The sequence below is a fragment of the Piliocolobus tephrosceles genome, chromosome 16 (assembly GCF_002776525.5).
Source record: "Piliocolobus tephrosceles isolate RC106 chromosome 16, ASM277652v3, whole genome shotgun sequence".
Lineage (NCBI taxonomy): Eukaryota > Metazoa > Chordata > Mammalia > Primates > Cercopithecidae > Piliocolobus > Piliocolobus tephrosceles.
Genome location: NC_045449.1, coordinates 17,262,337 through 17,289,748, shown reverse-complemented (window position 1 = coordinate 17,289,748; position 27,412 = coordinate 17,262,337). Strand labels below are relative to the sequence as shown.

Below are 27,412 nucleotides of genomic sequence, written 5' to 3'. Positions count from 1 at the left end.
ATCACTAGCCTGGATCCCATGCCTGGCAAGAGCGAGCCAGGCATGGAGCAGTGAGGGGTGTGTGAGTGAATGAGCATGGGATGTGGTCACTGCGTACAGTCAGGCACGCCGGCTGCTGCAGCAGGGTGGGCAGCTCCAGGTGCCAGCATGGGTACAGGCTCTCTGTGAGGCTGCAGCTGGACCAGGTGCAATGCAAGCAGCTTCCATGGCTGCCACTGGGGGACATGGTGGTCTCTGGAAGCTTGGAGACTCCAGGAACTGCAGGGTCCCAAAGAGCAAGTCACAGCCTGGCTCAGGGAGCTCCCAGGTCTGGGATCACTGAAGGATTACAGCTCTTCTCTCCTTCTCCTCACCTGCAATGTCTCCAACAAGGGGCGATGTTCAGCTCTGTGTTATAGCCCTTTCAGATCTGCCATTCAGCAGGTTCCAAGTTCTTGTCCCACATCCAGGAAGAATAAGGTATGTGGACAAGTGGAGGGTGAGTAAGGTGAAGAGGAGCTTTATTGAGTGACAGAATAGCTCAGAGGAGGCCCTGGAGTGGGTTGCTCCTTCTGCAGGCAAGTCATCCCATCGTTCTCTGAAGCTCTCAGCAGAGAGGAGACCCTGGAGTGGGTATCTCCTCTCTGCAGCTGGTTCTCCTGACATCTACTCAGCTCTGGCTGAGCCTGGGGTTTTTATGGGCCTCAGAGGGAGGAAGTGTGTGCCAATTGGTCCATGGGCAGCCATGGGTGGGTCTGGAAAAGGCACCACAAGTTCCCACTCTGGTCCATGGAACTGGCAGCCTGGTCCCTACCCTCCAGGCCCTCCCTGGCCTGAAGGTAGGGCCTCACCAGAGACTCACCCTCTTCCACCCAGGAACCTATTTGCCTCCTGCTGCCATCCATGGTGGCCAAGCTGTAGGTGCCGAGGGGGAACCTGCAGGCCAGCACTGAGTTGCCCTTTGCACCCCATTGGCTTCTCTCCTATGCTTGTTGGTGCCCAATGTTTGGAGACAGCTGAGGCAGCAGGGGACAGGCATGTCAGCATTGCACTGAATGTGTGCACACCTGGCCAGGCCTTGACAGTGCCCAGGCTTGGCCCCAACTTTGCTCCATGATCAAAGTGGGCACCAACAGCAGGGAGAAGCCAGGTACTTCTGAGCCTGCTAGGGCGGGGGGAGCCTTCCTGGGCCCCCAAGAGTGCAGGGATACCTGTGTTCACAGCAGTGGTTTGGGTGGACTGCAGCTGCACCTGGGTAGGGGGAGCCCTGCCTACTCCATGGCCCAGGAGGCCCAGGTCTGCAGTCATGGTTTGGGCAGTTGTGGCTGCACCCAGGGAGCTCCTGCCCCACCAACTTAGAAGAGATGGGGCTTCCACTTGTCTCAGGCTCCCACCAGCTCCAGGGAGTGTGCAGTCCCAGCTGTGCCTCCCTGCTGTAGTCAGCGTGATGGCAGCAGCTGCTCCAGACAGCCCACCACTGCCATCACTATGACTGATAAAAACTACTGGTACTGGCCGGGCACAGTGGCTCAAGCCTGTAATCCCAGTACTTTGGGAGGCCGAGACAGGCGGATCACGAGGTCAGAAGATCGAGACCATCCTGGCGAACACGGTGAAACCCCGTCTCTACTAAAAAAATACAAAGAACTAGCCGGGCGAGGTGGTGGGCGCCTGTAGTCCCAATTACTTGGGAAGCTGAGGCAGGAGAATGGCGTAAACCCGGGAGGCAGAGCTTGCAGTGAGGTGAGATCCGGCCACTGCACTCCAGCCTGGGTGACAGAGCAAGACTCCGTCTCCAAAAAAAAAAAAAAAAAAAAAAAAATGCTGGTACTATCAGGATGCAAGGATGCAACATAGGCCAGTAACTTCCCAGAGCAGAGATGTGGGAGTCAAACATGCCACCACACAAGGAGCAGCATTTTTCAGAGCTGGACACTGGATCATAGTGCAACTTTCTACCTTCTTGGCATTGCATGAGTCCATACAGTGGCGAAGAGGGCCAGCAATACCTGAATCAGATAAGCAGCACTTTCTGGGCTGCCATACTGAAGGTCATGTCCATTAATGGCTAACACACAAATCATTCTCCTCCAGCTGACCATGTCAATCAGCCACACCACCATCTAGCACGTTGAAGGTAAACACCCCAGGCTCATCCACCTTGCACACCAGTTTCATTCCAAGTTGTTCCTTGGGGCTACTTTTGTTGCAAATCACATGACAGCTGTCATCCTGGGGTCTGTAGGCACCCAGGGTCTGTCCACTGTTCCTGCTGCAGAACTTCTGGTTGTGCAGCCTGGTCAGTCACAGCACCTGGTAGGGTTGCCGCAGGAGATGCAGGGCATAGTTGTGAGAGACGTTCCTAATGTCCATCCTGTTGATGTTTAGGATGATGTCTCCTGGCAGTAGTTGGCCATCTCTGGCATTTACCCCATCATGATAAATGTGTTGGATGATATGGACCAGGGGTGTTTCACTGCCTCCCATCAGCGTAATGGAGAGGCTTTCATTGGTATCCACTTGACTGATCTTGATGCTGGTAATTTCACCATCTGGGATCAGGTGGTACAACCTTGGAAAGATTTCAGGGGTGGTGACGTTTTCAGAATTTTCCTTGCCCTGGTTGGCTCAGTTGGCAACTGCACTCTTTGTCCTTTGAAGAACACTCAAAGCTCGATTATTTTTTTAAAAAGATCTGTTTCTAACTGTCCTGTGATGACTGATGCTGCTGGACAGCTTTCCTATGTGATTGTACCAGTTGCTGGATTGCTCAAAGGGCTGTGCCATAGGTTACTCTGGCCAGAGTCCCCTGGGCTGATTGCTGGCTGACTGTGCTCTGCCAGGCACATAGGCGGGGCTGTCTAAGCCAAGCTTATCTGTCATTAAGGCGGTGGGGACAGCTGCAGAAACCTCTGGGGAGGGTGCCGTGGCTATGACGTTCACTCAGCCATCTGATCAGCCATCTTGTGAGCACCTCTTCCTGTCTTTTTTCAGGCCATAGTGTGAGGCCCTTTTATGGTGAGTAGAAGTTCCTGACGATGTACAGCATTGGGGGACGCAGACAGAGGAGTGATAATTTTCAACAGGGAGTCAGAGTGGCTGCAGGGGTAGAGAGAAGAGGAAATATTTGTGAAATTAGAAAGAATGGACATCATGTGGGCAGGGACCAGCTGAGCCACAGAGGGAGGACTGGCATGCCAAGCATGGTGGCCCTCCAGCCCCCTCTAAGGTCACAAGGCGGGCATAGAGGAGGGTGAGGTTGAGAGGCACATGGCAGGTCCTGCTCCGGATGCAGGAGTCTGAGACCCTAGGGTGTGGCCAGGAGGGATGTCTAGCGGAAGCTGGGTGGCCAGGGCTGACCTTCAGAAAAGAGGGTCCCATGACGGGGAGGCATTGATACAGCCATGACCAGAGCTTGGGGAGTGAGTAAGATCTCCTGTGGCTATGGGAAGTAAGAAGGGGAGGGCCCACATTGAGGAGCTGACAATGGATACGAGGCCTTGATGTGCCCTAGCAGAAATGCACCCAGGAGGGGGTGAGGCCACAGGAGCAGAGAGGAGGGTCTCACTACCCAGAGAGGCCAATGTCATATGCTGCCCATCGATCAGGGAAGTGGCCAATCACATGTGTGTGGGATCCACTTACTATGTGGTGGGCGGGGTCTTGGAGAGGCCCATGGTGATGGCAGAGAGCAGACACTGGGGTCCAGGGAACAGAGAACAGGATGGCTGCTCATCAGTTAAAACCCTTCCACATGGGCTGGGCGTGGTGGCTCATGCCTGTAATCCCAGCACTTTGGGAGGCCGAGGTGGGCAGATCACGAGGTCAGGAGATTGAGACCATCCTGGCTAACATGGTGAAACCCCATCTCTACTAAAAATACAAAAAATTAGCTGGGCATGGTGGCGGGCGCCTGTAGTCCCAGCTACTCAGGAGGCTGAGGCAGGAGAATGGCGTGAACCTGAGAGGCGGAGCTTGCAGTGAGCTGAGATCACGCCACTGCACTGCAGCCTGGGCGACAGAGCGAGACTCCGTCAAAAAAAAAAAAAAAAAAAAAGGAAACAAACAAACAAACAAAAACCCTTCCACATGAACTGGTACAGCCATGTAGGAAAATTGTCTAGCAACATAGATCATCACAGAACAAACATCTAACCCAGGACCCAGGCATTCCAGGGCAGGCAGACACCCAACAGACGTGCAAGAAGGGACAGGGTGCAAGAAGGTACAGGATGCAAGAAGGGCCAGAGCAGCTCCACTCATGAGAGCCCCATCCAGACAACAACCCAAATGAGTCCCTCTATTCATCCCATCATGGAGGAACAAATAGAGGGTCTGTGGTCCAGCGGACAGTGGCACACTGCTCAGTGATCCTCCACAGAGAGAATCCCAAAGAGAGACCCGAAGGGCACACACCAAAACAGCCCACCTCAGGCAAAACCACCATATGGGAGCAGATCAGAGTGGTGACCTTGAGAGGAGGCCCAAGGAGCCCTGGGGGCCTAGCTGTGATGATTCTTGATCCAGGTGCAGGAGGCACAGGTGTATCCAGTGTGAGCACATCCTGTGTTCCATGATCTCCAGGAGAAAAAAGAAATAAAAGATTAAAGAAAAGCTTGAAAAAGGACTGTACTGTCCTCTGTATGCACGTTTGACTTTAATAAAAACTTACTTTAAAAATATAGCCCACTTCTGGGGCCAAGTGCAGTGGTGTACACTTGTAATCCCAGCACTCTGGGTGGCTGAGGTGGGAGGATTGCTTGAGTCTGGGAGGTAGAGGCTGCAGTGAGCCATTATTGTGCCACTACACTTCAGCCTGGACAATGAAGTGAGACCCTGTCTCTTAAAGAAAGAAAAGCCAACTTCACAAGCGCCCAGTGGCCTCTAAGATAAGCTCCACAACCTGGGCAGCCCCTTCCTGCTCTGCCCCCACCTCCCACCCCAGCCCTCCTCTACACCTTCATTCCTTCTGCCTGGGATAGCTCCCTCAGCCTAGGCTGTGTTGGCCTGACAGGCTCCTACACATCCCCCAGGGCCCTCCCAAGCCTAACCCAAGCAGAGGGAGGCCCAGGCCTCAGTGTCAGCTGACTCTAAGGAATTGTGAGGGCAAAGATAGATCCCTCCTGCTTCTCTACACACCCTGCCTCCTCTCCACCCTAGCCCCAAAAGGGGAGGCGCCTGCGTCTGTGCTCACCCATGGAGGTTTGTCATGCTTTGGCCACACGTCAGGCTGAAAAATGTGGAAAGAGCAGGGGCCTGGGAGTTTCTGAAGACGTCAATCTCTAGGGAGCAGGGCTGCGGCTTGGCTCATGGCTCCAGGTCCTCCAGGTCTCAGCGTCAATGTCACTTCCTCTGGGAGCTCCAATGGCCATCACCAGACCAGGCTGTTGACTCCACAGGAACCAACAGGGATTTGGAAACTGGGGTCAGGCCCTGCCTCTCCACTGTCTGCTCCCGTCAAGCCTCAGGAAGTTCTGTCACCTTTCTGAGCTATTTTTGCATCCAATAAATGTGCCTTCCTATAGGGTTGTTGTGGGAATTAAAGAAGTTCAATCACCGAAATCCTGTCTTCAACACAGATCCAGGATCTGAGCACCTCTGCCCTTCTCCTCTGATCCAAGCCACCTTCCCACTCCGTGGACCATCAGGGGTCTCCCTGCTTCCTCCTTGCACACAGCAGCTGGAGGGATCAGATCATGTCCCTCCTCGGCTCAGAGCCCACCAGCGACTTCCCGTGTCCTCTGGAGCAAAGCCCAGGACCTCAGAGTCTCCCAAAGGCCCTACCCAGATGGTGTCCTGTTGCCTCTCATCTCCTCCCACTGTGCCTCTCTCCCTCCACAGTAGCCACACCCAGCCCCTTGCTATTCTTGGAATGTGCCTGGCACACCACTGCCTCAGGACTTTGCACATGCTCATCCCTCTGCCTGGAGCTCTGTTCCCCCAGATGTCTGGGGGGCTCCACCCTCTCCACATCTTTGCTCAAATGTCCAGGACCACCTACTCAAAGTGCAGCCACCATTGCCCAGAACTTGTGGTTCCCCTTACCCGGTTTTGATTTCCTCTGTGACTCTTACTGCCATCTGCTGCCATGGATTTCATTTAATCAGTTGTTTATCATCTGCTCCTTTCCACTAGAACAACAGCTTCTCGTGGTGAGGATTTGGACTTTTTTCCACTGGCACATCCCCAGCACACAGAACAGAGCTTGGCATACAGTAGGTGCTTGATGAGGGCCCTGGCTGGGTGTATTCCAATGGCTGAGGGCCTGTGCCACGCCAGTTACTAAGGATCTGAAAAATCACTTCTAGTTGGGAACCTCTATTTAGACCGAGGCAGCCTTAGGTTTGCAGAGCTGAGAGGAGTCAGTGCATTTGGGGATCAGAGACGGAGAGGGGTCCCTTGCCTCTAAAACAGTGGTCCCCAACCTTTTTGGCATCAAAAACTGATTTCGTGGAAGATAATTTTTCCACAGATGAGGGGTGGGAGGGGGATGGTTTTGCGATGAAATTCTCCCACCTCAGATCATCAAGCATTAGATTCTCATACAGAGTGTGCAACCCACAACAGAGTTCACGCTCCTAAGAGAATCTAGTGCCATGCTGACCTGACAGGAGGCGGAGCTCAGGTGAAAATGCTCACCTGCCCGCTGCTCACCTCCTGCTGTGCAGCCCGGTTCCCAACAGGTCATGGGGGTTGCCTGCCCTAAAATACCTTCTTATTTAGTTGCCACATGGCTTCAAATCCCACTGCTGTCACTCTTTGGAGTTTAATTTATTCCTCATGGCTCTCTTTTCTTTTTTTTTTTTTTGAGACCAAGTCTCACTGTCACGCAGGTTGGAGCGCAGTGGCCCGATCTCGGCTCACTGCAACCTCTGCCTCCTGGGTTCGAGTGGTTTTCCTGCCTCAGTCTTTCTAGTGGCTGGGATTACAGACATATGCCACCACACCCAGCTAATTTTTTTTTTTTTTTTTTTGTATTTTCAGTAGAGGCGGGATTTCACCATATTTGGCAGGCTGGTCTCGAACTCCTCACCTCAGGTGATCCGCCCACCTCAGCCTCCCAAAGTGCTGGAGACATGAGCCACCGTGCCTGGCCGCTTCTCTTTTCAAATGAAAATATTACGACGCCACTGGCATCCAGCAGCTTAACCGGGCAATTCTGCTGATCTGGCCTGGGCTTGGCTGGGCAGTTGTGGCCTCCAACAGGCTTACTGACATGTCTGCCATTGGCTGAGGTCAGTAGCCCCTGGCTCCTCTAGGAGCCTGGTCCTCCAGCAGGCTAGGCTGGGCATATCCTCATGGGGCCAGGGGTGTGGGAAAGGTGTGGAGAGACAGAGAGGGAAGCTGAAAAATCTCTTGAGGACTAGGCTTGGAATTTACAAACCATCACTTCTGGCACCTTCTGGCCATAGATAAGGCCTGAGTCAGATAGTAGGGAAATAGACTGTACCTTTTGGTGGGAGGAATTGCAAAGTCACACTTACCATGAGTGGTTCAAGGCCAGAGATAAGCAGGTCTCCCATCCACACACATGTTTGTGTCTTCCCACAATGTCAGGCCTTTTTTTTTTTTTTTTTTAATGCTACTTCAATCACAAAAGCCACCAGCTCCATGGAGTTCCCAAGGAGGAGGAGACAATTTTTAGGACTTGGCATTCACACAGGCTCAAGCACACAGTCTCAAGCCACTCCACAGATCAGTCAGTATTGCAAACCATACAAAGCATACTTATCAATATATAAACATTATAGATTGAAAATTACACATCAAAGTAACATGGCATGAGAAAAGGGATAGGAAAAAGAGTTAACAAGCCAGTACAGGAAGAGCGATGTGAACAAAAAGAATATTCTGGCCTGGCTTGGGCAGCTCAGCAGCGTCACAGTTTTGCAAGGAAGAGTCTTTGATGTGGGCAGAGTCTTCAGTGGCAGATGCCAGGCGCTTATCAAGGCGGCTGTTATGAGTGGTAGAAGTCCAGCTCTTTTTATGACTACAGAGTCCTCTGGTGAGGACTGACAGTGGCAGGGTATGTTTGGTTATGTCCTTATCTGGCTGGTTGCAGTCTTTATTGATCAGGCAAAACATCTGTTCCCTGTTGGCAAACGGCCTTATGAAATGTAAAATTCGAACTTCTTCTAAGATGGAATTACTTATGTCAAGGCTGTTCCATATGACTTTCAAAGGAAATGGATGCAGGTTGGGGGTGGAAAATTGGGGCCATTTTGGGGTATGAATCTTTAACACTGCCTCCAGTGTTTCTTTTAAATTGAGGATGAGTAAGACAGCAGTGGATTAAGAATCCATCTCTGGGTCCATTTCCCATCTTTTGGAGCTTTGAGCTGCCATGTCAGAAGTCCAGTTACTGGGCTGAGAAGGCCACGTGGAGAGGCCCAGAAGAGCCCAGTCTTCCAGCCACCACCCAAGCCACCAGGTACCCTCTAGACCCACACCAGTGGCTAGGTAAGTACCCCTGAATAAGCCCCAACCACAGCCATGTGGAACCAAAAGATCTCCTGATGGAGGCCCACCTACCTAAATTCATGTCTAATCAAATGGTGCTGTTTCAAGCCACTGCATTTTGGGATACAATAAATAACCGGAGCTGTATATTGAGCCAGGCTTGTCTAACTCCAAGATCTGTCACCATGAAAGCACCTGCCTCCTAGAAGATGAGAGGCTTGGTTTGACAACAAGGGAGATAGCCCAAAAAGAAGTTTTGCACAGCCTCATCGTTTGAAAATGAGAAAAGAAAGTCACTCTGCGAACTCATGGCAATTCTGGAACCTCTGTGGCCTGTCTTGGGCTGGCCCAGCACTCCCTGACCCTCTGGGCATGCACACTTGAGCCTTCCTGCACCTGGGGAGTAGGCATGATGCATCCGAAAGCGCCATGCCACCCCACCCAAGGCCCTCTTCCTCTCCCCCATGGGCTTTCTCAGCAACTTAGAGCAGCCTGCGGAACCCATTGCAGTAAAGGTCCATGGGTTTCCTGCCTATCAAAAAATACAGCTTTCTGGCCAAGGCTTATTATGCGATCTTCCCAGGAGACGTCATTAGTAGCGTGAATGGCTCTTGCCTTGCCGGAAGTGAAGGTGAGGCAGTGACAAGGTCATGTCCAGAGTGAGTAATTGTTGGCTTTTTGTCCTTGTTCCTTCATGTCCAAATTACATCTATAGTTTGTAATGTTTTTGGTTTATAGTCAAAGAAAATGCAAACGCAGAACACAATAGGAAGGGTGCCGTGACTCAGATTGCCGTGCCCCTTCCTGTCTGCTCAGCAGCCTGGATGCTGTGGAGGCTTTGTGCAGAGCCCAGAGCTTTTGTCTGAGCCATGCGGTGGCAGAACCACACTGTGACTTCGTGTGGTTGTGCTCCCTGTGTTTGCCAAGCACTTGTGTGTTCCCTCTCTCCACCACCTCAGTGACTCAGCACTGTCCTTATTTTAACTATAGCTGTTTTCAAACCAGTGACACCTGCAAAGCCACAGTGGACAAGCTTTCCCACTCCTGTCTCCCCACAGAGCCACAGCCAATCCAGCAGGCCTACCTGCAGTGAGTCCAGATTGTAGGTATGTTCAGTCTGTTCTGCAAGGTATTTTTTAAAAGGGGGGTCAATTTACCAATCAGAATTTCACCTAAAAACAGTGGCAGGCACTGATGTTTACCAAACCAGAGTCTGTTTTCCCTGCTTCTTTAATTGCAAATCCTGATTTTTAGACAGGGCAGCAATGTGCCCAACTAAAAGACTACATTTCCCAGCCTCCCTTGTGGCAAGGTGAGACCATGTGACTCAGTTTTGGCCAATGAGATGAAAGAAGAAGCTGGCGTAACAGTTGTGGGGGTGGCTTTCATTCTTCCCTCCTTTCTTCTTCCTGCTGCCTGGATAAAAACAAGTGGCCATTTTGAACTCTGAATTGGCCTTGACAACGGAAGCCCCTGGCTGAGAATGGCACAGGAGAAAGAGAATCGCACAGGAGAAGGAGGACCCTAAGTCCTTGTAGACTCTAGGAAGCCCCAAAACCAGTCCTGAAATACCTACCTCCTGACTTCTCCATAAGTAAAAATGTACTGCTTTCTTACTTAAGCCACTGTAATGGTGGAGTTACTGTTATAGGTAGCTAACCTAATCCTGAAACACTTCTCTTGAAAACTCAAAATATCTAGTGATCTGAGCATATGCTCTTTTCTTCTTTATAACAGCTTTGTTGACATATAATTCACAGATCATACAATTCATTGATTTAAAGTGTGCCATTGGCCAGGTGCAGTGGCTCAAACCTGTAATCCCAGCACTTTGGGAACTGAGGCACAAGGAACACTTGAGTCCAGGAGTTCAAGACCAGTCTGTGCAACATAAAGAGACCCCATCTTTACAAATAACTTAAAAATTAGCTGAGTGTAGTGGTGCACACCTGTAATCCCAGCTGCTTGGGAGGCTGAAGTGGAAGGATCACCTGAGCCTAAGAGGTTGAGGCTGCAATGAGCCATGATCATGCTACTGCACTCCAGCCTGGGTGACGGAGGGAGACCCTGTCTCAAAATAATAATAATAATAAATGAAACAAAAATAAGGTGTACCATTCAATGGTTTCTAGTATATTCACTCCTATCCCCACTATATAAGGCACCACTGTCTACTTTCAGAATATTTTCATCAACTCCAGAAAGACACACTACACCCATGAATTGTCACTCACCAATCCCCCCTAACCACACTCTCACCAGCCCCTGGCAAGCACTAGTCTACTTTCTGTCTCTATGAATTTGTCTATTCTGGACATTTCATATAAATGGAATCACGCAACATGAGATCTTTTGTGCCTGGCTTCTTTCACTTAGCTTCATATTTTCAAGTTTCATCTATGTTGTGCCATGTTTCATAATCCAAGAAGTCTTAAGACTGGGAACCACCCCTACCACAGAATGCTTTAATGCTGTCTAATTTTGATCCACAGAAGAAAACAGTGAAATGGAGAAAATAGGTGCCATCTTCCCCACTTTGCAAAGGAGAAACAGGCTCCGCTCAATTGAATAATTTGTCTAAAGTATCCAGTGCACCCTCCCTTCAACAGCCTCCCACCATTCTGCCTCTGGAATGTCTGTTGCACAAAATAACTGGAGATTCACTTTTGTCAAAATCCTCAAGGTCTAGAAAGTTCTAGATCAACGATAAAGTGGCAGATGGGGAGACTTAATCCTTTCCTATGGCCTATCCCCTCCACAGTCTGCAGGGCCCGGAGACAGAAGAGCAGTGGGGAAGCAGAGCCCGACACACAGATCCCGTGAGGATGCCTGGGCTCTGGTTCACACTGGGCTGTTTGGGAGCTGAGCCAAAAATCTGAGCCAAAATCTCTGTCTTGCTTTGTAGTGCATGGGGGGGAAATGAAAACTTTGGTTCCATCTGAGGTTTGCAAATCAGCGTGCATTGTTTCAGGGCATTCAGTTTCATTGAAACCTCTGGAACACGGCAGCTGCCAATCCCACAGCCCCAGGGAGAGCTGTATCTCGAGGTGGAATCATCTTTCTTTGGCAGAGGTGCAGCCTTCTCTGAGTTTTTATAATTTCTGGTTTTTCGCGGGCAGATAAACACCGTACACTGAGTCAGAGCCAGGGAACGGTCACCCGTTTCTAAGGCTGTGGGTGAGCGTGGGAGGGTGGAGATGAGCAGGGACGAAAAGTTGAGGTGCTCCCGCTACTGGGGTGTTCCCAGGACAAGCCAATGGATGGGCATGTTCATCCTTCCCTATGACAGGCACAGAAAAATGTGAGCAGAGTGCCTACCGGCTTTCCTCTGGAGGTGGCAGGGGTGAAAAGCCCTGCCCGGATTTCTCTGGCAAGTCACTGTGGGGATGAGGGTGGGGGCAATGCTTTGGGTTATTGGTTCACATTGACACTGTAATCCATAATTGTGCCCATCCTGTTGTCACAAGCATGGGGTAAACCCAAAGTAGGAGGGAGGGAAACAGAAACCACTTTGAGCCTATTCTGTGAGGAGTCACCTGATCAACCTGGCTGGGGTAGGAAGGAGGGACAGGAAACGTAATTAGAACTTGGTCCTCAGGGATCTCGCAGTGCTGGTCCTCGGGAACCACAAGGAGTTGCCCCTTACAAGGGAATCAAAGGAGGCTTCCTGGAGGAGGTGCCATCAGGACCAGGTGTGGAAGCGTGGGCAGAAAATTTCCTTGGGGCATTTCCAGACAGAAGGAAGAGCTTAAACAAAGAAGAGTGGCTGACTTCTATGTGAGAAAGGACAGTGGGAGAGGAATCAGGAAGAAATAACTTTGCAGGAAATCTGAGTGATAAGTGATAAATATACATATTAATCAGGAAAATGCAAACGAACACCAGGGTGAGCTATCTTCTTACACCCAGTATATTGGCAAAAGGTAAGAAATCTGACATTATCATGGTTTGGTGAAAACTCCAAACAGCTCACCCAGAGTTGGTGGATGTGTCAATTGTTATAAGCACTTTGGGGAACAATGGAGTATTGTCTTGCCAAGTTGAATGTTGCATGCCATTTCATTCCCAGGTGTACACATGCTTTGGGCAATGCATACAAGAATGTTCTCAGCAATTCTCAGCAGCACCATTCGTAACTGGAAAGACCAGAAATTACCCAAATGTTCACCGGTAGGTGAAGGTACATAAAGCCAGACTTAGTCACACAGTGGAGTGCTATACAGCAGTGAAAAATGAACCAAGTACTGCTCTCCCCAGACAGTTGCTGGGTCGACTTCCACTGGCACAGACTGTGTTGTGGATTCAACCCTAAATCAGTCATGGCCAGCGGGATAGAATGTTTTAATTGCTTGAGCCAGATAGGGCTCTCTCTCTTGAGGCTCCACTGAAACCCAAAATGCTGGGCTGGGGTAAGGGAGGAGTGGATCCCCAAAGAGAATGGGGGTACAGTAGAGGACAATGTTGGTGTCTTTCCCAGACTTCCTCACATCGCTTTTTAACATGTCCTTGTGTCCAGCTACTATGCACTTTAATGCCTCGCTCCTGAGCCCCTGGTCGCCTCAGAGGAGACCCTCCCACAGAGCCTAGGTTCCTGTTCTGTACTCCCTGGGGCCGCCTGTGTCAGCCTGAGCTGTGAGGAAGCAGGCCCGTTCCGTTTCCTTGCCTCCACGCAGGACAGCTGAGGTGGAATTCACACCTGAGGGCTGCCCTCAGGTTCAGGCCTGAGCTAGGACTTCCCCCAAAATCTCATCCAGGGCTTCTTCCCGCTACTGGTTCTGCGTCCTTCATTCCCTAAGGAGATTTCTCCTCTAGGAGAATTTGAACGTTTGACTCTGTGTCTGTTTGCGGGGGAATCAAACCTAAGACAGGTACTATTTTACTAAAAGAGAAGTGAATGGAGACTGAGCCACCAACATGACAGATGGCAAGAGGAACAGTGGGGAGAACTGGAGTTTACAAACTTGGATAAATCCCCAAACCTCTCTGGACCTCAGCTTCCTCATTCAAAAACAAAAGATGTGATGAGGCAGTTCACAGAAGAGAAGACTGTGAATGGCCAGGAAACACTGGGACACGCAGACAGCATCATGAATCATTGAAGAAATGTAAAACAGGCCAGGCGTGGTGGCTTATGCCTGTGATCCCCGCAGTTTGAGAGGCCAAGGCAGGAAGATCGCTTAAGTCCAGGAGTTCGAGACCAGCCTAGGCAACATGGTAAAGCCCTGTCTCTACAAAAAAATACAAAAATTAGCTAGGCAGGGTGGTGTGTGCCTGTGGTCACAGCTACTGAGGAGGCTGAGGTGGGAGGATCACCTGAGCCCAGGAGGTTGAGGCTGCAGTAAGCCAAGCTGTGGTTGAGCCACTGTACTCCAACCTGGGTGACAGAGTGAAACCCTGTCTCAGGAAAGAAAAAAAAAAAAAAAAAAAACATTTTTCTTCTGTCACAGGTCAGGGAGCAGAGAGAATTGTGGAGAGAGGGCCCTCTCCTCCTTTATGGGATGGGAGTATAAACTGGTACAATCTCTTTGGGAGGCAGTTTGCCAGTACCTATAAAAATGTTAAATGGAAAAACCCTTTGACTCAGCAATTCCACTTCTATGAATTTATCCTGCAGCAAAACTCAAGAATTCAAAGAAGTATGTGCAAATATGTTAATTACAGCACTGTTTGTGATAGCAACAACTTGGAAACAACCTAAATATGTTTCAGCTGGGAACTGGTTAAAAATGACAGAAAGCTCCTGTGATGGAATGCTACATAGTCATGAAGAGGAGTGTGGTCAGGCACTGGAACAGGTGAAGAAACGCCCATGAGATATTACTAAGTGAAAAGAGCAAATTACAAAGCAGAATGGAGAGTGAACTATCCTTTTGCAAAAAGTGTTTCTGAACATATATATTACAAATTTACAAATGTGCAGAAGAACAGTCTGGAAGAACATATACCAAACTGTTTTACCTGTAGTTACTCTTGGGAGTATGGCTGGAAATTTTTTTTCTTTTTTTTTTTTTTTTTCTTGGAGACGGAGTCTCACTCTGTCACCCAGGCTGGAGTGCCGTAACATGATCTCAGCTCACTACAAGCTCTGCCTCCCAGGTTCAAGTGATTCTCCTGTCTCAGCCTCCCGAGTAGCTGGGACTACAGGCATGTGACACCACTCCTGGCTAAATTTTTTTTTTTTTTTTTTTTTTTGTATTTTTAGTAGGGATGGGCTTTCACCATGTTGGCCAGGCTGGTCTGGAACTCCTGACCTCAAGGTGATCCACCTGCCTCGGCCTCCCAAAGTGCTGGTATGATAGGCATGAGCCACCATGCCTGGCCAAAATTTTCTAAAATGGTTTTTGGATTCTCTTGTGTTTGAGTGTTCTTAAGAATAGGTATCACCTCTTTCTCTTTTTTTATTTAAAATTTGTAAATAGGAGTGATTTAGTGTCTACTTAAAAGGTCTTGGTAAGTGTCTGCTACAGGTTATGCTATCCAGCCCTCACCAAAGCCCTGTTGAAGCAGTCATTACTACGAGCCCGGTTTACAAATGAGGAAGCTGAGATCTGGAGAGTTAAATACGTTGGAAGTTGCAGAGCCAAGATCCAGCTCAGGCAGCCTGATGCCAGGTCTGGACTCTTACCCAGATGCCACCTTACCTCACAAGAGTAAAATGAGGGGTTACCCAACTTTGTTTTTTAGCACCAGAATCCCTTTCTGCAAATAAAATCCCAAACAGAAGCCCTATTCGTCAAAAGGGGTTGCTCTGGTAGAAGGGAAGCTGAGGAGTGGTCACTTTCCCTTCACAGTGCTCCCCCTCCGCCTGCCCAAGGACTCAGGGGGTTCCTAGGACCCTGGTTTGAAAATCGCTCAGCTAGATGTCTTTGAAGGCTCCTCCTGTATTTTTGACATGCCAGGTTTCTAAGCACTTCCATTCAAAGGCGCTGAAAGGGGAGAAAATGAAAATACGTCATGGAGCTGTTGAGACCCAAGTGAAGGAAGCATCCTCATGGCTGAATAAAGCCGTTTTAAGTTGCAGCTGATTTAACCTCAGCAAGCAGCTGGATCCATTGCCCCCGAGAGAAAGTTGTGAATACTCTTTTGACCAAAAATTTTAGACCCTCAACATCACCAGCCTGGAATAGCTCCCACTGCATGCATGTACGCACGCACGCGCGCGAGCGCGCACACACACACACACACACACACACACACACACTTTACTTTGTCTCTCCCTATTAGAACTGGCAGCAATTTCTGCCTGTTTTGTTCATGGCTGTGCCTCCAATTAGAATAGTTCTTGGCCGGGCGCGGTGGCTCAAGCCTGTAATCCCAGCACTTTGTGAGGCTGAGACGGGCGGATTACGAAGTCAGGAGATCGAGCCCATCCTGGCTAACACCGTGAAACCCTGTCTGTACTAAAAATACAAAAAATCAGCCGGGCGTGGTGGCGGGCGCCTGTAGTCCCAGCTACTCGGGAGGCTGAGACAGGAAAATGGCATAAACCCGGGAGGCGGAGCTTGCAGTGAGCTGAGATCGGGCCACTGCACTCTAGCCTGGGCGACAGAGTGAGACTCTGTCTCAAAAAAAAATAATAATAATAGTTCTTGACACATAGTAAGTGCTTCAATACCTGTCGAATGAATGAATGGTGAATTAATGATTGAACAAACTAAAAGAAGTTTGACTAATGTCCTTCAGGCACAAGAAGTGGTCCTTAGCCACACCGGCATGGAGACCAGAGAGGAAGGGAGGAGTGGAGAGAGCTCCGAAGTCGCTTCAGTTTCCCTGTGGCTGGGAACTCCTGCGAGCAGGCTCACCTCTGAGCCCACACCACCAATGTCTGGCAACCTCCATCCAGGGGCTGCAGCCCTGGCTGCCTCTCAGATCCTACCTATTAGTGATGTGCACTGAGTGATGTTGCTATGTGGTTTTCAGCCATGCTTTCCTGGAGGTGACATCTCAGGCTAAGAGGACAGCAGCCTGTCCCCAGTATTTGAGGGGAAGCCCAGCAGTCAGCTCAGGGGCCTCAGAAGCATGCCTTGGAGATAGCCACAGACCCATGAGGTGGGTGACAGGTGCCGTTGAACTGGGACCAGCCAGGCAAGCAGCTGGAGCTATGATGGGTCGGGAGGAAGAGCAGGCATGACCAGGGCTGGTGGGAGGGGAGGAGGCTGTGTGGAGGAGGTAGGTCTGCACATCGGAGGAGGGAGCAAAGAGGCAGTGACCACCTGGAGGGAGGCAGAGTACCCTGGAGGAAGAAGGAGGAGTTGGCTGAACTGTAAACCCAGCATTTTAGGAGGCCAAGGCAGGCAGATCACGAGGTCAAGAGACTGAGATCATCCTAACACGGTGAAACCCCGTCTCTACTAAAAAATACAAAAAAATTGGCCAGGCGTGGTGGCTCAAGCCTGTAATCCCAGCACTTTGGGAGGCCGAGACGAGTGGATCACGAGGTCAGGAGATCGAGACCATCCTGGCTAACATCGCGAAACCCCGTCTCTACTAAAAAATACAAAAAATCAGCCGGGCGTGGTGGCGGGTGCCTGTAGTCCCAGCTACTCGGGAGGCTGAGGCAGGAGAATGGCGTAAACCTGAGAGGCGGAGCTTGTAGTGAGCTGAGATCCGGACACTGCACTCCAGCCTGGGCAATAGAGCGACACTCCATCTCAAAAGAAAAAAAAAAAAAAAAAATTAGCTGGGGTGGTGGCGTGTGCCTGTGGTCCCAGCTACTCGGGAGGCTGAAGCAGGAGAATCACTTGAACCCGGGAGGCAGAGGTTGTAGTGAGCCGAGATCACGCCACTGCACTCCAGCCTGGCGATGGAGCGAGACTCCATCTCAAAAAAGAAAAAAGGAAGAGTCAGGGCAAGAGTGCCTGCACCTTCCTGAGAAGCACTGGAGCCCAGGGCTGGCGCAGGGAAGGTACCAGATGAGCCTAGAGAATCAAGTGGTGCCAGAAAGTCAGAACTTGCTCAAAAAAGAGGGGACCGTGGAGAGGATGTGGGAGCCAGCCAGAAGTAACTCCCAGGAATCAAAACCGGAACAGTCGAGCAGCACATCCAGGTACATTACACTATTATCAAATAAAATATGTACGTTATACATCATCAAATAAAATAAATATCCATGAATCCATACCGATATAAATAAATGATTGCATAAGTAAATGGGGAAGAAGGGACCATTTTTCCTTGGAGAGGAGTTCCCCTTAATGAATGTGGAAGGAACCAGGGTAACAGCAAATCACCATCTGAACACCACAGAAACAATCGCTGCAGGCGAGACCCACCAATGGGTGCTCAGACTCGTAGGAGAAAATTTAAGGAGAAACAAGGCCGGGCGCGGTGGCTCAAGCCTGTAATCCCAGCACTTTGGGAGGCTGAGATGGGCGGATCACGAGGTCAGGAGTTCGAGACCACCCAGGCTAACACAGTGAAACCCCGTCTCTACTAAAAAATACAAAAAGCTAGCCGGGCGAGGTGGCGGGCGCCTGTAGTCCCAGCTACTCAGGAGGCTGAGGCAGGAGAATGGCGTAAACCCGGGAGGGGGAGCTTGCAGTGAGCTGAGATCCGGCCACTGCACCACTCCAGCCCAGGCTACAGAGCCAGACTCCATCTCAAAAAAAAAAAAAAAAAGGAGAAACGAGTTGCACAGTTGCAAAGTATTTCCCCCAATATCTATCAATTACAAAGGGGAAAATAATAACTTTATAATGGAGAAAGCTGGCAAACACCAGTGTAACCAATAGATCAAGGTCAATGTTACCAGTAATAAGCCACACTGACATCATGTACTTCCTGATATGATGCACTGAGAATGACACATAGTCACTTCTGGGGTAGTTTTTCCAATAATGCATAACCTCAATCTAATTATGAGAAAATATCAGACCCAAATTGAGCAACATATTGCACAATACCTGACCAGGACTGTTCACGGATATCAAGGTCATGAAAGACAAAGAAAGACCAAGGAACTGATGACTAAAGGCAATGTGATACCTGGAAATGAAAAAGAACATTGATCAGGGATCAGCAAATGACAGTCTATGGGCCAACTCTGGCCCTCTGCCAGCTCTTGTAAATAAAGTTTTATCAGAATGCAGTCATGCTCATTTGTCTGTCTGTCCTTCCTTCCTTCCTCTTTGTCTCTTTCTTTTTCTTTCTTTTTCTTTCTTTCTTTCCTTCCTTCATTCTTTCCTTCTCTCTTTCTTTTCTTTCTTTCTTTCATCTTTCTCTTTTCTTTCTTTCCTTTTCTTTCTTCTTTCTTTTTCTTTCTCCTTCCTTCCTTCCTTCGTTTCTCTCTGTGTGTCTCTCTCTCTCTTTCCTTCCTTCCTTCCCTTTCGTTCTTTCTCTTTCTTTCTTTTCTTTCTCTTTCTTCCTTCCTTCCTTCCTTCCTTCCTTCCTTCCTTTCTTCCTTTCTTCCTTTCTTTCTTTCTTCTGACAGAATCTCACTCTGTCACCCAGGCTGGAGCACACTGGTACAACCACAGCTCACTATAGCCTTGACCTCCCTGGCTCGTGATCCTACTGCCTCAACGTCCCAAGTAGGTAGGACCACAGGCACACACCACCACACCCGATTGATTTTTTAAAATTTTGTTTTTAGTAGAGACGAGGTCGTACTATGTTATCCAGGCTGGTATTTACGTATTTTCAGTGGTTGCTTTTGTGTAGCCATATGGCTTGCAAAGCTGAAAATATTTACTATCTGGCCTTTACAGAAAGAGTTTTCTGACTCTTGTATTAGTGAAAAGCAGGTGACAACCTAATAAAGTCTATAGTTTAGTGAATGGTATTTTAACAACTTTAACTTACTAGTTTTGAGGATTGTCCCATGGTTCTGTAAGATATAAACACTAAGTAAACTGAGTGAAAGGTACATGGAAACTCTCTGTACTATCTTTGCAACTCTTTGGTAAATCCGAAATTATTTCAAAACAAAAAACGTTCCTCAGTGAAACAAAAAAATGCCCAGTATGTTTGGGCAGGAGAGATGTGTGAGCAGAGGAGGCCAGGCTCAAAGTGGGCCAAGGGAGCCTGCTGGGTGCTGGAAGAGGGGGTCATCTGACTCAGGATGCTTGGATCACAAGAAATAGAAATCCACTCCAGACAACTCAGGAGCACAAGGGGAAGTGCTTGGAAGCTGAGGGTGCAGGCGTAGTCGTACCTCACTGGAGCCTGGACCCGCAAACCTCAAACCAGGACGACAGTTGCTTTGTGTGTATGCGTGTTTCTCCTGGTGTGTCTCTTTGCATTTCTTTGTATCTGCCTCTGTGTCTCCCTGTTTCTCTGTGTGTCTCTTTGCTCTCTCTCCTGCCTTTGTTGATCTTTGTGTGTGTCCCTGTCTTTGTGTCTCTCTGGTCTCTCCTCGTCTCTCTCTGGTCTCTTTCTATCTCTGTGTCTCTCTCTGATCTCTGGTGTGCCCGTCTCTCTCCTTTTCTTTCCCAGTCTCTCTTCCGCCATGTTTCACTGTGTGTCTGTCTCTCCCTGGCCCTCTCTATTCCATTCCCTATCTCTGCATATGTCTTACGTCTCTTCTCCTCCCTCTGTGGTCCCTCCCAGTCTGTTTCTTCCTGTGCACACTGTGGCCCACAGCACCATGGGTGACACTGGGGGTCACGTTAGCTCTTGGAGGCCTTGGTCATGAAGCACACACCCCCATTTACAGAAGAAGAAACTGAGGCTCACTTAGCCCCTTACTTGTGGTGCAACCTATGGGAGGAAGAAAGGAAATGTTCTGATTCCTCCATGAGCCAGATGCGGTGCTTGGAGCCTAATAGATATTTGCAGGACCCCATGGACTGGATCACACAGGTCAAGTCTCAGCGAGCTAAAGTGACATTGCCCAAAATCATGCAATAAGAAAGGGGTGGAGCTGATTCCCCACGTCCTCCATGATTTTTTCGACAATGTCCAGATGACTTAATTTTCTTGTACTTTCTTCTACACACAAGACCCTCCCAATTGCTAGAAAACTAGAAGAGCTACTGTTTAACAGGTTATTTCCCTAAGTGCCCAGAGATCTGGGTGGGGGACAGAAGATGGGGGACTCTCTACTGTCTCCACAGAAGACAGGGGTGTGCATCCCTCTCTCAACTTGGGGATTTTCCACAAGTACCTGTGGCCAAGCTATTTCCGGAAGGCTTTCTTCATCGGGCACCAGGGAGGTGAACACGTCTCTGTTTATTTTGCTCTTTCTCTCTTCTTCTCCAAAATGTGTTTGGCAACAGCGTGTGAGCCGTGTAATCCTCCCTCCATCCCAGCCTCGGCACAGCGTGTCCCCGCGGATGCCAAAGGTCACCAGACACATGCAGGATGGGTTGAGCTCTGAGCCAGGCTGGACAGTAAACCTCCAGGGACAGCATCAGGGGTGACATGACAGGTAGGTACCCATCAGACAGCAGCAGGCTCGGAAGGGGCCCAGGAAATCCACCTCTGCCGGGGCTCAGCTGCACTCTGTGGAGTTATAGTTGGCCTGTGAAGGAGGCGAGGGCCCCACATGCCCCATCTTTGCTCCCACTTTCTCTTTATGCTGAGATTCCATGGGAGATTCTATTTGAAGAGACAGCTCTGGGGGAAAGGATGCAAGCAACTCAGTTTCCATCCAAGTGCTTCACTCAATGAGGAAGCAGCCCAGGGAGGGGATGGCTTCCCCAGAAGATGGGCCTGGAGGTGGGATGCCTGGGTTGTACATGCTCTCCCACCTGTACACTTGGACACACATGGGGGCGGCCCTCCATGCGCACCTCATTCCCGTTTGACTTGGCCCAGCTGACATTGGTTCAGGGCAATTTGCCCTCTGCAGAGTGTCTCCCATGGAGACACCAAACTAGGTCGGGGGCGGGTTAAATGGAACTGGCTCTGACTAAGGGAGCCCAACAGTGACTCTTGGGGCCACTCTGAAGTAGACCGGCACCTCCTCCAGCGCCTTGTCTTTCCAGAATCCAGATCTCCTGGGTCCTGATTTGCTTCCTCACATGCACATACAGGATAAAACAGTGCCCTATTGTGGCTTAATTTTCCAGCACCTCTGAGTCAGTGACTTGGACAGAATCCCTACAATGCTTCCCATTCCCTGGATGCTGCTAACTGAGTCCCAAAGCCGCTTTGTGTCCAGAGTTTCATGGATCCTGAAAAAAAGGAAGCAGCGGAAGCAAGAGGTTGATCCCTTATTGAACCCTTCCCTACATCCCAGACACTCAGCCTGCACCCATTGTCTCCATGTTATCTTTGCAACAGCCCCATGAGGGGCTCTGTCTGGCCCATTTTCTAGCTGGGAAACTGAGGCTCGAAGAGCCTAGGCTGCTTGTGGATGCTCAGAACAGAGCCCTGTGATGCCAACACCATCTCACTACCGGGCTTAGTCCATTTTCTGTTGCTTACAACAGAATACCTAAAACTGGGTAATTTATACGAAATGAAATTTACTTCTTACGACTCTGGAGACTGAGAAATCCCAGATCAGGGGGTGCATCTGGTGAGGGCCTTCTTGCTGATGGGGACTCTCTGCGGAGTCCCTAGGCTGCACAGGGCATCCCATGGTGAGGGGACTGAGCGTGCCCACCCCCAAGCTCAGGTCTCTCTTCCTCTCCTTATTAAGCTGCCAGCTCTCGCCCTGTGATAACCCATTAATCCATTAATTGTTGAATTGGATTGATGATGAATTGATGAATGGATTAATACATTCAAGAGGGCAGTCACCTCTTAAAGACTCCACTTTTAGTACTGCTGCATCGGGAATGGCGCACAAACTTTGGGGGGACATATTTAAACTACGGCACTGCCCAGGTCCCTGGACTCACAGTCAGTGACTCTGCCTTCACTGTGTTTAACTCTGGACTTCCCCAGGGGCAGCTCGGGCAACAAGCAGAAGGTGCTGAGATTAGGAGATTGAGATGCAGGCCCCAGCCTGGCTCTGTATCTTCTCATCTTCCAGACCCTGGACAAGTTCTGCAGCCTCTCAGACCTTCAGTTTCTTCATCTAGAAAATGGGAATGACAGTGCTCACTTCTCAGGTTGTTGGGAAAGTAAGCCCACATACATAAGGTACCAGACACATCGGCCCTGGCCCCAGTGTCATTGTCTAAGTTAGTCATTGGTCACTGTCCTCAAAGACTGTGCCCGATGAGAGGCAGGCCCAGCGCTGCCCAGCTGAACCTGGCAGTAGGGCCGGAGGTAGCTGCTCTCCTTAGGCAGTTACCCACCCAGGCACTATTTGGAGTAGCATCCATTGTTGCAGCAGGAAGCAGCCTGCCTGCCACGGTAACGGCAGGGAGTTCAGTGAAGCATGCCTTGGTGTGCACCATCAAAGGAAACCAGCAAGACTCAGCCTGGCAGGGAGAGGGCTGGAGAAACCCTCCCACCTCAGTGTATCCTGCCTTCCCTCCTCCCATCGGCAACTAGAGGGCTGAGGGTCTGTTCAAGCCAGTCTTGGCACAGGGACTGGGACAGAGCCTGCATCTGGGGATGCACCCAGTGAGGAGGGCACAGAGGCTCAGTGTGTGAGACGGCCTTCCTTCACCCCCTCCTGGCTCTGCGGTCCTCAACTTCCCTGCTATGCTGGAGCAGGTGGTGTGCCCAGCTGTCAACACGGTGGGCTTGTTTTTCTCCGCTGCCGCCCGCCTCCTTCCCCTAGGCCCCCATTTCCAGTCTGCAATGTTAATTGAAGGCGGCAGATGCCAAATTGCCCTCAGAGCAGAGCACAGAGGGAGAGGAGGAAGTGTGTCTGGGCCCCACGGCGGGTGGATCAGGCGCACAGGCAGAGCGGTGGTCGGGGGGTGCTTCCTGCCCACCACCACCCACGGCAGCTGCAAACATCCTCCAGACCTCTTGCTGTTTCCCCATGAATACACCTGAGGTTCAGTGTGAACATAAGGAAGTTGGTTTTTCCCGGTTATATTTTTTAAACCTATGTTTGGATGGCCCGGCTTTCTATTCTGGGCACTTGGGCCTTATTTTCCAGCTGCTTCTGAAAAGTAATCAAAGGCAGGCCACCAGACCAACCAGACACCTGCCCTCCACACCTGCCTGCACACCCAGGCTCCTCCGTACATTTTCTCCCTCGCCCTCCTGCTGGGTGGGAATCAGTGGCTCCATTTTGCTGGTGAGGAGTTGGAGGTTTGGGAAACTGCAGGATCTGTCCATGCAGCCGGCAGATGGAAGAGCTGGGATTTCATCCTGGACCTGGCCGCACCCAAGTGCTTGCTATTTGACCCTCAAAACCCGCCAACCCTCGGCCCTCCTTCCCTCTGTCCAGACTTCCTTCAGGAGCCTGCGGCAGAGGGGGAGGGGGCATCTGCAGAGGGGGGAGGGGGCATCTGCAGAGGGGGAGGGGGCATCTGCAGAAGGGGAGGGGGCATCTGCAGATATGTTCACACTTAGGGATTTATCACCGAAGCCCCTAACCTGAGCCACACACGGCTCTTCTTCCAGGACCCCAGGCCTCCCCACAACCCATCAGAGCGGTGGGCTCAGACTGTTCTCTATTGGGCCAGCTGGTGACTGTTCTAAACACCAGCCTTGTGTTCCCCAGTCTGCAAGAAGCTCTGCAAACTTTTGTGGCCATTGGTCATCTGCTTTCTTGATCTTTCCTTTTTTCTTTTCTTTTTTCTTTTTTTTTGAGACAGAGTCTCACTCTGTCACCCAGGCTGGAGTGCCGTGGTGCAGTCTCAGCTCACTGCAAGCTCCACCTCCTGGGTTCACGCCACTCTCCTGCCTCAGCTGGGACTACAGGCGCCCGCCACCACGCCCGGCTAATTTTTTTGTATTTTTAGTAGAGACGGGGTTTCACCACGTTAGCCAAGATGGTCTCGATCTCCTGACCTGGTGATCCACCTGCCTCGGCCTCCCAAAGTGCTGGGATTACAGGCGTGAGCCACCGCGCACGGCCTCTTTTCTTTTTTTTAAGAGAGGGGGGTCTTTCTTTGTTACCCAGGCTGGGGTGCAGCGGCACAGTCATAGCCCACTGCAGCCTCAGCCTCCCAGGCTCAAGTAATCCTTTTGTCTCAGCCTCAGCCTCCCAGTAACTGGGACTACATGTGCATGACAGCACACCCAGCTAATTTTTCAAAATTTTTTTTTGGAGACGGAAACTTGCTGTGTTACCGAGGCTCATCTTGAACTCCTGGGCTCAAGCAATTCTCCCGCCTCCGCCTCCCAAAGTGTTGGGATTTCAGGCATGAGATTTTTAAAAATTGAGGTAAAATCCACACAGTATAAAATGAACAGTTTTAGAGTGAACAATTTCACGGCATTCAGTACGTTCGCAGTGCTGTGCAGCCATCACCTCTATCTAGCTCCCAAGCACTTCATCCCCCGACAGGAACTCCGTTCCCATGAGCTGTCACTCCCCATTCCTCCCTTCCTCTGGCCCCTGGCACCCTGCAGTCTGCTTCCTGTCTCTGTTGGTTTACCTATTCTGGATATTTCATATAAATGGAATCATACGTGATTTTTTATGAATGCCGTCCTCCCTCTGCATGGTGTTTTCAAGGTCCACTTGTCTTGTACCTTTTTGTGGCTAAATAAGATCCCATCGTACAGGTACATTGTACATCCATGAGGACCTACAGGGCATCTGACACCTTATGTATGTAGGCTTGGTTTTCCCAACCACCTAAGAAGTGGGCGCTGTCACTTCTATTTTTCAGTTGAAGAAACTGAGGGTGAGAGGCTGCAGAACTTGTCCAGGGTCTGGAAGGTAAGAAGCTTCCGGCCGGGCGTGGTGGCTCACACCTGTAATCCCAGCACTTTGGGAGGCCAAGGTTGGCAGATCACGAGTTCAGGAGATCGAGACCATCCTGGCTAACACGGTGAAACCCCGTCTCTACTAAAAAATACAAAAAATTAGCCAGGCGTGGTGGCGGGCACCTGTAGTCCCAGCTACTCGGGAGGCCGAGGCAGGAGAATGGCGTGAACCTGGGAGGCGCAGCTTGCAGTGAGCCGAGATCGCGCCACTGCACTCCAGCCTGGGTGACAGAGCAAGACTGTCTCAAAAAAAATAAAAATAAAAATAAAGAAGCTTCCAAGCTCAGATCCATATCTGCAGTTGTCATCACTCATGGATGCACCATTGGGCTGCTTTCACCTTTTGGCTGTTATGGACAGTGCTGCTGTAAACACTTGTGTACAAGTTTTTGTTCGAATATTTGTTTTCAATTCTTTTGTGCAGATACCTCGGAGTGGAATTGCTGGACCGTGTGGTGGCTCTAGGTTTAACTTGTGAAGAACATTTTTAAAAGTGTTCCGTGTGGGTGAATATTTTCTCTTTACCTGGAGGGCAGGGCTGTCTTGTTCTTTAGCCCTCTCTGCCGTGGCCAGTCCTGGCTCAGCAAGCAGACAAGAGGCCCCCTGAGCTGTGGTGGCACCACAGGAGTGAGTGTGTGGACCCCACTCCACCCCAAGTGCTGGGATGTTGATTCATGGTCTTGCCAGGCACTCACGTGACTGCTGGTGGGGACCCAGCCTACATATCCTCTGGGCCTTTCTTGGATGCCTCTCCACCTCTTGCTGCCCTCGGGTTCCCTCAATTCCCACATTCAAACTGGAGCTGACCTCGTCTGATGTGTCTCCACAAGTCTCACCTCCCCAACGGATGCCCTGTACAGCGGTACAGGCTGTGTACTGCCCAAAGGCATCCTGCCAAGGGCGCAGTGCTCATTGACATTCAGTCCATGCTCCACTAGCCAAGCCCTGCACCCTTGGGACTGCAGCCACCATTAGAGGGCGCTTTCTTCCTTCACACAACGCACCATGTGGACTAATGGCAGCCCCCAAACCCTCGGTGGACCCGGCACTGACAGGATGTGCCCCTCCCTCACTCCCCTGAAAGGGGCAACTCTGCCCACTTTGGGTTCACTGATGACCTTCCTTCTCCCTGGGGACATTCATACCTTCGGCCTGGGCTCCAGATATTTTCCATGCCACCCGAGGGGGTAAGTACACACCACCAGTGGGGGTGCCCTGGTGGCCCATTGTAAAGGACTTTCTGCCCCTTACCCCATGCTCGCTCCTGGGAGTTCCAGCTCCGGATGTTCAGGACATGCATGTGTGCCCTCTCACTGGACAGAGGTTCTTGTGTAAACACTGCCATCGGGACCCCAGACGCACGCTCCCTGTGCACAGACATGCGCTCACGTAGGTGTGTGGGTCAGACATAACACACAGGGATCTGGCCTTCCCTTGCATTGAAACCTAGTTGGCGGGTTGGGAGGGTATATGGTTAAATCCGAGCAAGAGACACAGACCCCACGAGCGTAATCACATGCCTGAACCAGGCCAGGAGACTGGGGCACACGATGTGGGTTTGTCTGCCATGTGGGCACTGCACTCTGGGAAGCCCAAGCCCCTTGGAGCCCCCGCTGGTGGGACAGGCTGGAGCTAGGAGCTTAGCAACTCCAGTTCCTGGATGATAGAGAAACATAAGGGCAAGTCAGGAGACAAGGGGAGGCCAGGAAAACTGGAGGGCCAAGAGGCCCCTGGAAGCCCCTCTAAGCCCAATTTCCCAGTGTTGACAAAGAAAACAAAATCAAGCTTTCAAATAATCAAAGTTCATTTCATTCAGGAGTCTGAGGACTCCAGACCACGTCTGCTGCCTAGGAGCAGTTCTGTTGGAGTCCACCGCTTACGTACAGGTGGTGGAGGTTCAGCAATTGCAAAATCATATCGAACAAGCTCAGAAGTTATATTGAAGCATCATCCCATCAAAGTGTGGGTGGAAGAGCACCTCTGGTTATAGATGGCAGAGGCATCGTCACTAAGCCTGTCAGAAAGGCAAGGACTAGAGCTCTTTTCTTTTAAGGAATCAAGTGACTCAGGCAAGAGACGTGCAGGGCTGTGAGCTCCATCCTGTTTCGTCTTCAAAGCATCTTTCCAGAGAGCTGCACGTTGTCACAGAGTCAGGGGTTCAAGCAGAAATGAGCCAACGTGGCTTCTTACGCATGCTGCTTTGTCTTCCTGTGGGAAGGCTAAAAATGTTTCGTCCTCATCC

The 27,412-nt window shown here is 50.4% G+C and overlaps 1 long non-coding RNA gene and 1 pseudogene across 1 annotated transcript; both read right to left on the bottom strand.

The window, feature by feature from the left end:
• Positions 1 to 1,934: 1,934 nt before the first annotated feature.
• LOC111526177 lies at positions 1,935 to 5,177 on the bottom strand (annotated as a pseudogene).
• A 2,462-nt stretch (positions 5,178 to 7,639) lies between these two features.
• On the bottom strand, positions 7,640 to 22,389 carry LOC111526170. The gene is made up of 3 exons (XR_002726277.1): positions 22,227 to 22,389; positions 20,543 to 20,880; positions 7,640 to 8,071 (listed from the first exon to the last, which is right to left on the bottom strand). It is a non-coding gene; the product is annotated as an uncharacterized LOC111526170 (long non-coding RNA).
• Positions 22,390 to 27,412: the final 5,023 nt, after the last annotated feature.